This window comes from Heterocephalus glaber, unplaced genomic scaffold, assembly GCF_053883595.1.
Source record: "Heterocephalus glaber isolate CG9 unplaced genomic scaffold, H.glaber_assembly_v1.0 deba00001610, whole genome shotgun sequence".
NCBI classification, from domain to species: domain Eukaryota; kingdom Metazoa; phylum Chordata; class Mammalia; order Rodentia; family Bathyergidae; genus Heterocephalus; species Heterocephalus glaber.
Window position 1 is genome coordinate 8333716 of NW_028258381.1, and position 12157 is coordinate 8345872.

Genomic DNA, 12157 nt, shown 5'->3' on the forward strand with positions numbered 1-12157 from the left:
CTAGAGGACCTCACCGTCAGCCCGCCTGCTGTCCCCTCTGCATCCGAGGCAGTGCTGTTCTGACTCCTCACTAGGGGTCGTCTCCTGCCTTAGAGCTTCACACAACTGTGATCACAGTGTTGTGTGTGAGGCCTGCTGCACAGCGTGCCAGTTTTGAGGTTAATCTTGTTTTGCTGCACTGTTTTTGTGAATTATCAAGAGACGTTGTCTGTGTGTTACTCTGGGGCATCTATGGCTGACCTAGGGTCTGTTTATTGTTTTTTCTTCAGAAGCTGGGCATGGTAGCCCACACCTGTAATCCCATGGGAGACTGAGGCAGGAGAATTGCAAGTCTGAGCACAGTCTGGGCAACTTGGCAACTTAGCCAGATCTTGTCTCAAAAAATAATTAAAAATGTTCTGGAGGTGTAGCTCAGGGCAAAAGCCTTTTCAAACACTGGTACTGAAAAAAAAGTGAAAAAGAAAAGCCCTGCGTTTCGTCTTCAGTGAACATAAAGATCAATCGCTTCCTTTAAGTGGAAAGTGTGCTGGTTCTATGGGGCAGGTCCTGTGGCCTTCATGTGCCAGCATGGGGCACACGCCTCTCCTCACCCACAAGCCCGGGCAAATCTGCGTTACTGACTACGTGAAGCCCTAAACAGGTTTCTCCAGAGCTGCCCAGGGCCACTCAGAACTTTGGGAACTGCCCGAGTAAATTCATGTTTATTTTAATTTGTTTTTCTCCCAACTGCACATGAACAGCTTGCTGGAAGATGGGCCCACACATGTTCTCCCTGCCTCCTGCCCATTCCCACAGAGACCTCTGTCTACGGCAGGGCCGCCTCAGCCTCCAGAGGCGGTAAGGCTGCCTCTGTGTAGCATGTGCCCTGCCTGGATGGGCGACATTCTGAACCACAGGAAGGCAGCTCGCCTGGCCGAGGGCTGCAAATGTCTCTGAGGCATCAGCAAGCATCCACCTTCGAGAAGACCGCGCCAGTGATGCAATCTCATTCTGGGACGGACCTGTTTTCAGTAGCTGTGCGCAGTGATGATGAGATGCTGTGCTCTGTACACCCAAATCTCCTGCCTCAGAGACAGGGCCACCAGGGCTCTTCTGCAGCAGTACCACTGCTGTCTACTCCTGCCTTGCTGTCCCCAACCACAGCAGGAAACCATTTCCTTCCACTGTGCTGTAAATCAGTAACCTTACACCACACTCAAAGCCACTTTCTCCAGCCAGTTGAATGGCAGGCAAATCAGAAATGGAGTTGAGGTGCTATTGGGCTATAAAGTTAGGCTAGAAAAGACCACAGGAAGCAACACTCACTGTGTTGGACTCCAACAATAACTCTCCAGAGCGCCTGCTGCAGGCCTGGCGCCTGCTCTGCCTGGGCGGCTGCTTTCTCTGATCCTTCAGTTTACCACAGGGACGTGGGCTGAACAGAGACTCGAGGAGGGAGTGTCTGACTGCACTGGGTACACTCTGGGGTCTTTGCTGTGAGTTCGGATGCTGACCAGGGCCCCTGGGAAGGACAGAGTCCTGGAGCTCCACGCACAGCACGGCTCACTGTGGGCCTGGGTGCTCCCTCCACACCTAGGAGTCAGCGCCCCGCCCTGGCCGGCCTGCTCCTCTGCCTCTTCCCAGCCCTGCCCACTCCTGTCAGCCTCCGTGCACACAGGCACAGGTCTGGAGCTGCACAGCACCACTTCCTTTCCACATCCCGGCCGGCCACCCTGCCTGGCCTCCCTCGGCCTCCATGGTCTTGAGAATCCGACCTATTTCTCCAGAGCCTGTTGCTTCTCTGAGACAGGTGCCCAGGCAGACAGGCGACAGGCAGCACAAACAGCCAACTGCCAGGCCGTCTGGCCGATGTGGAGACAATGAACACCATGACTTCCGGCTGGGGTGTGTGTGTGTGTCCCCCCCTCACAGCTGGCACGAAACCGGTACAACCACTGTGGAAATCAGCATGGAGGCCCCTCCAGCACAGCACAGGAGGACTGTCCAGTCCAGCCATTCCCCTCCAGGGCACATCCCCGGGAAGACATCCCACTTCGGTGAGCCACGCACAGCCATTTACAGCCACACAGTCCAGCTGCTAAGCTGACAGACAGCCAAGGGGCTCACCAACAGGTGAATGGATGTGGAATCTGTGAGCAGAGACCAGCACTCCACAATGAAGAAGCGTGAGTTCACGGTGTCTATGGGAAAATGCATGGACTCATCATGTTCAGGAAGCCAGCCAGACCCAGAAAGTTACAGACAGCGTGCTTTTCTTCTATAAGAAACTTAGACAACTGCATAAATAAATGACAGAGAGATGACAAGAGAGCGGGAGCAGACTTTATGGAGATGGGTAGGGGACAAGAAGGAGGGGTGAGCAAAAGGAAAGGGGTCTGAGATTAGAATTGATTACATTGAGTTAAATGCACGGACCACCTCCCAGACAAACCCCACCATTAGGTAATTATGACACCCACAAAAAAAAGAAAAAGAGAAGAAAAGGCCAGCAGCAGCACCTCTGTGTGCACCGGAAGCCTGGGCTTTCCAAGCTCTTCCTCCGGTTCAGGAGGCCTCCGGAAGTCATCACAGTGCTGTGACCAGGACCAGAGGACGCCACGGACAGCGAAGGCTTGTGCAGGGGTCCTGCAGGAGCGGCACCTGAAGGAGGGGGCTTTGGGTGGCTCAGAGTGAGGAGTGGGGAGCCCAGGAGCGTGGGGGCACTCAAGTCTGGCGGGTGAACCTGGCCAGCCTGACTTCAGCTCTGCGGAACCTCAGGATGGGCCTTCGCCTGCCACCCCTCAGCTGTGACCCGACTTCCCCCATGTGCTGGGGGACGGGAGTGCCACCCACGACCCAGCGCCATCCTGAGGGGAACTGGGTTCTGAAGGGACAGTGGAGTCCGAACATCCCTTCTCAGCTGTGTCTTTGCCTTCTTACCCTTCCCAGCAAGGGGCGCTGCAGGTAAGTGAGGCTGGCCACGTGAACACACTCCCACCCGACTCCCTTGCCTTTCTTACCTCCCAGCCAGGAGCAAACGTCTTCCACCAGGCGACAGAGGCTGAGTCACACCCCATGAGGGGCTGCACGCTCCTGCCTCAGTTGTTCCTAGGTTTCCTGTGAATGCCGTGCATGCCTGGTGCCTGGAAGGTTGGGTCAATGCCCTAACAGCACTGTGGCCAGTTAGCATGGGCTCAGGCCACCTTGCTCTAAATCTGCATGGGACAGGAGGGCTTGTTTGCTCTGTCCACTCATTCATCAATCTGTTGAAAATATATTTAATAAAACAGAGCAAATTCAGTTGCCAAGGATGAATTAGAAGTACTCACTGCCGTGGAGGATGCATTAGCCCTTTGGGAAGATGATTTTACATGGGGAGTTGTTCCAGGGCACCCCAGCCACAGAGTAGATGTGCTAAAGGAACACAACGAGGAAAGGGAAAATTGCCAGACTCTCTGAAAAAGGGACTCCAGCGTCCTTATCACCGAGCACATGAAAACATGACTTTATGATCAGAGTCAGAGGGAGTTGCCTACAAGTGCCCAGTGCTGGGCTTAGTGGCTCTACCAAACACAAGTCCACAACTTTCCATGCTAAAAAATTAAGTGTCTTCTATTTTTTTCTGCATTCCCCTTCTCTGGGTCATTACTCAAATTCTAATTGTAGGGAACAAGATATCCCTTCTGGTTTGTTCATGATTATCTATAAGAATAATTTCTTCTTATGGAAAAAATCCTGGAAAAGATGTATAATTTGTAAGGGAACAAAATATTTCTGATCTAAAAATGGGATTGGGAGTTCTTTTCATGCAAATAATTCACTGCGGAGAGGCCTGGGCTCTGTGCGTATCCACCCTTCACCCCAAGATGGTCCAATGTTCTTTTTAAAATGCTCTTCTATTTTCAACCTACATTTTAAAGATCAGCTTGTAATGCACACGTATATAAATATATGCACATTTATGTTGGTTTACAGATGTACACTAGAGGGGGAAAAAACCCAACACACACAAGTAGCAATCTTCCCTCCCCAGTGGGGGCCCCAAAGCAAATGACTACACAAATCAGAACATCGGGACAATCACTGAGGTACAGGGAAAGGCCGATACCTGAGTGTTGTTTTTTTCTGAGCACAAAGTTGCTCCCAGAAATTCCTCCCTCTGGGCTTTGGTAGCTCACGGCCACAGAGAACCCACACCTGGTGGCTTTGCTGCTGCGTGACAGTCCCTACTCGCCCGGAGGCTGCTCTTGCAGAGTGGGAGAAAAACCCACATGGCGGGGCTGGGAGCTGCCGGGAACCACGGGGACGGTAGGACCAGGGAACGGTTCCACGGGACAATGGCAAACAAGGGCAGACCCAGCGCCCTCCCCGACGACCATGCCCAGGACTGCTGTCACCCGGCAGAAGACAGGGCGCAGCCACTTGGGGGAACAGGTGGACTGAGGAGGCCGGCCCTGCTGAGACTCCTACACACACTTCAAGTTGAGCTCGCACTGTGCTGCTGCAGGCTGGGATCGCTCTCCTGGGGCAGCGTCTTCCCCTTTTACTACTGGGAACAGCGAAGAGCAGCGAAAAGGAGAAAAGTGGCCTTCTCTTAAACAGTTACTGGAGTGGTTTCACCAATGGGGAGCCTCTGTGGCTTGTTTCTGTTCAAGTTCTGGCACCTGCCAGGTCTTTGCAGTGCTATTTGAATTGGTACTTCATGTTTATGTCATTAAGTATTGAAAAAAAAGAACCAGAACGGGAAAGTGGAAGACTAGATCCCCAGCTGCTCTGACTCCAGAACAACAAGCAATCAAACTACCATTGCACTGTCAGCAAGCAGCTGCTGGGCTTGGAGCTGTGGGTCCTGACCAGAATCCAGGTTCCGCTGTTAAAGTAGCTTCCTCACCCCAGTGGCTCTTTTCCTTCACCTGTACAGAGAGACTTATGTGCCTGTGACTCTCAAGGGGCCAGTGAGGCAGGGCAGACCCTGGCCATGGCAGGGACATGTGGCAGACCCTCGGTAAGCAGCATAGACTTGGATCTGAGGGAACCTGGCTCCAGTCCCGCAGATGAGCTGCTTCCTGCCCCAAGCCTCTGGGCTCCTGACCCTCGGCCCTGCTGCTACACCACGGGTGTGAGGCTGGCTGGGAGCCAGGCCATCTCTGCTGACCCAGCGAGCTGCTCACCTTGTCTGCCAGGCACAGACCTGGGGCCTTGGGTGGATTCTCTGCCCAGGACTCTGCTGCTGCCTGGAACAGCCGCCCCCATGCTGTTGTCCACTCAGAAAAGGGCCTTGCTGACCTGTGGGCTGGTGCTGAGTGGACCTAGACTCACGGGTTGTGTGTGCACGCGTTTGTATTCATGCTTGCTTGGAAATGGACACTTTTCTGCTCACTCCTACTTACACCCAGTTGTCCTTTGAAGTTCCCTTTCTAACTGGGCTACAGAACTGCAACGAGCAGTCTGGGGACAGAGCTCCTCCCAGTGTGTATCTGAGGCTCCGCCCAGTGAGCTGGGACCCACAGCTGTTTCCGGGGATCGCAGACCAGGAAGGACTGACTCAAAAATCACTCACAACTTCTGCGCTAACTCAGAGCCAAGCAAGGTTCTGCCCCAAGCTAGATTCACGCTCAAGAAATACTTGCACCAGGGCCCTACGACTGCTTCCACAAGCCAGGGGAGCCCTGTCATTCCCTGAGAACTATCCGATAAACTGACAGTTCGTACACAAACCCATTCGCTGGCTGTCAGAGGGCTTACCTGTCTGTGAGGCTGAGCGAGGGCAGTGCCAACCACAGCCAGGCTTTATTGCTAAGTCTGGAAAAGATGGTCCCTAAAGCGCTGTGTATGATTTCCCAGAGAAGGGGTGAGAAAACTTTTTCTGGAAAAATCAAAGAGCCAGAAAGTCAATATTTGAGCTTTGCAGGCCACTTGCTTGCTGCCCCACGCCTCCGTCCTGCTGGCTCAGCGCGAGGACTGCAGAAATGCCAGATGATGCTGGCCGAGCGCCTGGGGAGCTAGCTCCCTTCAGCAAGCGGGTGGTGGGCTGTGCCCTACCGAGGCCAGGAAGTGTGAGACCAGAACCGCTATCCTGCGCTTCCCAGAGGTTAACCTGCTTGGCATGATTTGCTTGCCAAGGTCCAAACCCCCACAGGATTTTCCTAGGACTAAGCTCTTCCTGTTTCCTCACCTGTAAATAGAGGATTTGACAGAGGATGTAGGCATTGAACCCAGGAGGGAAGGGCAGGGCTGGGAGGGCTGCTGGTTGTGTGGCTGGGGTGTGGCCAGGACAGCCAACCTTACCCACCACAGCAGGGGTCCTGCCTTCCTGCTCTGTCCCCGGTGGCTCCCGGGTCCTGCTGGGCCAGGCTGAGCAGGGAGGTTTTCCTTCTGCTGGGAGGTTGTGAAGTAGCAGCTCTGAACCGGAGCTGTCCCTCACACGGATCCAGTGCTCGTGCTTCATGCTTACAGCCCGAGTGTGTTCTAGACCACGCTGTGCCACTCCAAGCTCCTCCCCCGGTCCCCTGGGACCCGCCTGTGTGTGGCCTCCCGCACCGTGGTCTCTGCCCCACACCTGCCCAGCCCGCTGTCCCCTGGCTTCCTCCCCATGGCAGCCTCTCAGGCAAGAGAGGCCATTTGCTGAAAGCATTCTGTTGTTCCTAAGCACATTTTGTTTCCTTCAAGAGGTGACTTGTCACCTGAGAACAACAATAAACATTTTGCTTCCCTTGCCTTCCCTTAAATTTGTTACGTTGAGAACTTCAGTGAGCCTACAAGATTCTGGCCACGGAGCTCCACAGTAAAGGAACTCCATCCAGCTGCTGGTGCTAGAGAGTCTGCCGGTGAGGGGGAGCCCCGAGAGGTGGGCCTAGATGAACGCTGGTGGCCCAGGCGCGTCACCCACCCAGCTGGTCGGTTCCATCTGATGGGACTTGTGGAGGAGGCAGGGGACAAGGCCACTGCTGGCGCCCTGGGACCTAGCGGCTCCTTCAAGGTGGGCGCAGCTTGTGGGGCCCAGTACCCGTTAGGTGGCCTGTCTCAGTAAGCAGCACGGATGGTCTCAGTAAGCCTGCAGGCCTGGGGCAGTAGGAGCTGACTTTCTTTTTGAGCTGACTGCCTGGTGATTGAGGCCCGTAATGAGGGAAGTGAAAAACTGTGTTTTACGTCTTAGCTCGATTTGTCCTGAAGTTGTTTATTTTGGAGCACAGTCAGACCCTCACAGCGGGCGGAGGGGCCACACGAGTCTTTCCTGAGCTAATGCCCCGCTGCTGCATGACCCCTTGAAGCAAGATTTCTCCCCCTTGAAGCCAAGACAGTCTTCCACACAAGCATCTCTTTGTAAGCTCAATTACCTTTCGCAATAATTTGTGCTTTTAGTTGAGGAACTACAGATGTCGCGTGGGCGCGGCCAGTGGAGGGGATGAGCAGTGAGGACCTGGACCTCCCCCTGGAAAATGTGGCGATGCTTCCTTCCATGGAACGAGCACATCAGGCTTTAGGTTCCAAAGAGCTCAGATCGCTTGTGAATCCACTGAGAACTGGATCCTCTCCCACTTCCTCTCCCTCCTAATGAGGTCCAGATCCTTGGCGCAGGGTGAGCTGCAGTTGTAATTTGATATTGGAGTGGGTCCAGAAGGTGGGCAGCAGAATCCAGCCCTCCTAGCTCAGTTTGCAAGGGACCAAGCACGCAGCACCAGAGAGGGGTTGGATGACCGCATGGTGTGCAGAGCAGGGCTCCAGAGCTCCGGGACAGTCACCATCAGACACGACTGTGTCTGCTGAGTGTTCTGGGCAGACTGGGGGTTAAGTAGGGTGTCTGTGATTTGCCAGGCTTGTGGCTATTTCACAGAAAGTTAGACCCACATCCCACAATGCTCTTCACCCACTACAAACAAAATAGCATGTACAAAAGGCTTCACTGTCTACACTTACAAAACATCTTCATCCTCTAATTCATGGCTACCTGGTACTTAGCTATTTAAAAGTCCACCTGATGAGGAAAACACGAGAATCAGCGCCAGGAGCGCAGTGGCGGCACTGCTCTGCACATGGTGCCTCTGGGAGTTACCACAAGGCCAACTCAGGACACGCTTCTCTTCCTTACCCATGCAGTGAGTGCTCCTGTGCCATGTGTGCATGTGTGCAGAACGCCCACATGTTATACCAGTGGGCTCCAGGCCCAGGTGTCCACATGAGCATCCTGCTCAGCACTGCTGTGTGCCACCATGGGCCGATGGCTGGTTGCTGGGCCCTACGCTCCTGTCAGCTAATGGGGTGAGGGTGCCCACCCAGACGGCTCACTGCTTGGGGGGCCTGCTGTATGGCTTGGGCTTCACTGTGAGGGTGCCATGGGCCCTGAGTGTGGGGCCCGCCCAGGCCGAGAGGTCCCTGCAGGGTCCTGAAGGAAGTGGCCTTCGGGCTCAGCTCCAGGATGGAGCAGCTGTGGGGCGGGAGGCTCAGGCAGACAGAGCCAGGAGAGCCTGGCGAGAGCCCGAGTGCAGGCAGGGCTGCCAGCTCAGGGCTGGGTGATGCTCTCTGCTGCACTCGGAAGGCGATGGGAAGCCACAGATGGGTTTCCAGCAGGAGCAGTATCTCCAGTTGGAGTCTTTCAAATACCTGCTACATGGAGGTGGGGGGTCTGTCAGAGAGCTGTGGGGGACCCGAGGCCAGAGGACGCTGTGGCATCCTTGCACTGCCACTGTGTCCTGGCGAGGAGGCGGGAGAAGGGTGCATGAGGGTTCTCTGCTTACCTCCTGCAGTTAGGTGTGAGCCCACGACTCCCTCAAGGTGGAAAGCACAGCTACACGATTCAGCCACAAGCACAAGCCCTGAGGCAGAACCCCAGGCTGTTTCAGTGCTGGGGGAAGAGCTGCAGGCCCGAGGTCATAAGGAGCGTGGCTTCAGACCTGCGGGTGCCAGGCGCCTGTCCCTCTGCCCGGGGTGCAGGGGGTTTGCAGCAATAGCTTGTAATGTCAAAGGCTGAATTTTTATTTTAAATCTGGAAGCATTTTTCCTTAACACATGTTATTTCAATGGCACACACTTGATTTCTGTTTCAGAATTATTTTTCTTCAGGCTGTATTGCGCCCTTGTAGAATTAAATGATCTTCTAACTTAAAAACAAACACAAACGGAGATAAGAACAGAAAACAGCCTCACTGCATGTGGAGAGGGCCCTGCAGGCCCTGCGATGGAGGGCCAGTAGTTGCAGCAGGGCCTGCGGTCTGGGCACTGCCTGGGCGGGCCAGTGAGGAGGAGCCCTGGCCCTAGGCTGCCTGGGCCCGAATCTCTGGGCGATGCCCATGTCCACTGTGGTCAGCACTGCCCCCAAAGGATGGAAGGATGACGGGGGCCAAGAAGGGACAGAGGATGTGCAGGAGAGGCTGGCCTAGTGGTGAGAGGGCCCACCCAGGGGAGAGGCAGGGGTGCAGTGCCCCAGGTGAAGGTGAGATGCGACTTCGCAGAACCTTGAGAGCCAAGGCTGTTGGCCCGACACTCCCCAACCGAATGTTGCAGCATGTGGCATGAACATTCTCGTGAGCTTAGGGATCAACCCCGCACTTTTACAAACCTGGAAATTTAGCAACACAACCCGGCAAGTCTGCAGGGCCTTGGCCCAGGCTCCAGGCAGGCCTCAGCGTCCTCTGAGAGTTATTGAGTTGATTTCATGGCTAATTTACCTCACAGAAAACTGGTAGAGATTTGAAAAATACTGATATCAACAACTCAGGCTGAAACAGAGCTTTTAGGTTTGATCGAAGAGCATGGAGTGGCACAGACTTTTCCTGCCAATAACGGAAAACTATCAACAAGTCTGAACATTGCAGAATTACAGTTGATCTACGGCAAGGATTTCCCTGACACTTTCCCTGTCCCTGCCTCCCTGTCTCCCTGCCTCCCTGCCTCCCTCCCTTTCTCTTTCTTTCCTTCTTTCTCTCTTTCTTTTGTTTTTCTCTCATTTTTTGTGTTTTTGGTGGTAGGGATTGAACCCAGGACCTTGAGCATGCTAAGCACTTGCTTTAACACTGAACCTCACACAAACCCCTATTTTTAATGTACTCTCCCTAACTAGACTGTAGAACTTACATGCGCACACACGCACACTCACACACATTCACGAACACTCATGCAACGCCACTGGCATGCACACAATGCACACACACACAGCACACTCAAGACACAGAGACACAAGGCACACGCTTCTGTACTCACACACAGCTTCAATTCTGCATGTGAGCTAAGAAGATCAGTGATTTCTATCCCCCATGCCAACACACACAATTTGGTTCCTCCTGATTGCTCCCTCTCAGAGGCTGCATCTGGGACTTAGGCTGACAGCACAGGAGGGTGACACAGGAGCCCACAGAAAGGTCCCTCTGTGAGGCTTCAGGGAAGGAAGCAGGTCGGGGAGACTTCAGGGCGTGGCTGCTGACTAAAGGGAGCAAGCAGACCCTGAGGATGTTTACAGGGGACTCTGCAAGTGTGAGGAGAGGAGATTCCCTGAAGATTCCGCACTGAAAAGGAAGTAAAAACACTGAGAGTTTATGAGAAGGGCAGGTCTTTTCTAGGACACAAGTCCGGAGCAGAGACAGGAAGTATGTTGAGTTTTTTTTATACTAGTTTGTAGAAAGAATGATGAAATTTTGGCAACTAATTTCTTAACTGATTGACTAGATATTTATGCCTTAAAGAATGACTTTCATTCCTTGGCTTTGACTACAATGTCATCACCACTCCATGCATGAATAGGTCACACCAGGAGGGTGTCAGCCACAAGCCCCACTTTTCCAGATGGGACACTGCAGGCACAGCTCAATAAAGCGGAAGGAGTTAGCAGATTACTTTCATATCTTCTGCGGCAATTCTGAAGTTAAAACAATAAGCCCATGACCAGTCTCGTTGGATTTTCTGGCTACAGATTGCCATGGCCCTCATTTTACAGTTGCCTACCATGCAGACCATGCTAGTGGCATTCTTGCACTAAAGGGTGGGCTGCTGTAAACCATGGATCAGTCAAGCCCGACACGGATCAGACATTCGAGTGCAAAGCACTGTGGGCTCTGCACTGGCGCAACGCCTCATGCACATGCAGACAGGACAGTACAGCAGTGACTCCGAACATGGGAACACCATGGGCCAGGCACATGCGGGACAGAGTGGAGGGGAAGGTGCAGCTGGAGAGCACAGAGGGCATCCGGGTTGGACGGGGCCCTGGGCACCCATGCTGAGGGCCTATGCAGGAGCTTGGCTGGGAAGAACAACGTGGTGCTGGGTAGCGGGCAGGGGAGGAGGTGAAGGGACGAGAGCGTGGGAGCATGGGAGGCCGGGCAGGGTGGGAGCTGCCGGGGAAACCCATGCCACCCTGACAGGGAGAACCAGGTCAGGAGGGCAGGTGGCCTGGGTGTGGCTGCGGGGCTGGGCTTCCCCAGCCTCCTAATTCCACAGGGCTGCCTCAGTCAGCTGCTGCTCTTCTTGCCCGGAAGTGGCCTCCACCTCCTCCAATGCTTTTGGGGTAGCAAGGACCCAGCAAAAGCCCCTAATGTAGATGAGACAGAGACCCTGCACCCCAATGGTGTGAACTGATGACAGCCCAGTGCACTGTGCAACTGGACGGGAGAAGCCACACACAATGCCCCAGTTCTCAGCCACACGTCATCATGCAAGGACGTTTGCTCAAGACTCAAGTGATGATACCCCAAGGTTGAGCGCATCCCTTTGCCATTTTCCTATTCTGGGAGGTAGAAGTTTTTCGAATGAAACTAATTGAGTTGAAGTTGCCCTGGAAAGCTTGGTAATGCAAAACGAAGACCAAAACCACCCACAACACCCAGGTATGATGGGACTCTCGGAAGCTGAGGAAAGAGGATTACAAGTTCCAGCCCAGCCTGGGCAGCTTAGCAAGACCCTGTATTAAAAAAAAAGATTCTTTTAAAGGGCTGGGGAAGTGGCTCAATGTAAAGGCCCTGGGTTTAATCCCCAGAACTGCAAATATGGATCCAAACAGAGCAACACTTGTTATGCTCTGGTAGGCCACATTAGAGACTGTGCTTGCTAACTCTCTAGGAACTCCAGGAGTTCTGGTGGAGAGAAAAAAAGAAACTGATGGCCATAGCTGGACAGGGGGAGGGAGTGGAAAGAGGGCCACAGAGCACAGGGCTCTGAGGGCACCACGACCTGCACGCCCTCTTCCGGG

At 53.9% G+C, this 12157-nt stretch overlaps 1 protein-coding gene across 5 annotated transcripts in view; it reads right to left on the reverse strand.

The window, feature by feature from the left end:
• Positions 1-12157, reverse strand: part of Egfr (epidermal growth factor receptor) — a 125767-nt gene that overhangs the window by 46343 nt on the left and 67267 nt on the right. Inside the window, exon 1 of one of the 5 annotated variants that reach the window (XM_087196035.1) lies at positions 2499-2518. The exons of the other annotated variants lie outside the window; for them this stretch is intronic. The gene's annotated coding sequence lies outside the window, so the exon portion shown is untranslated. Of the gene's footprint in view, positions 1-2498; positions 2519-12157 lie in introns of those variants that run through there. 5 annotated transcript variants of the gene reach the window in all.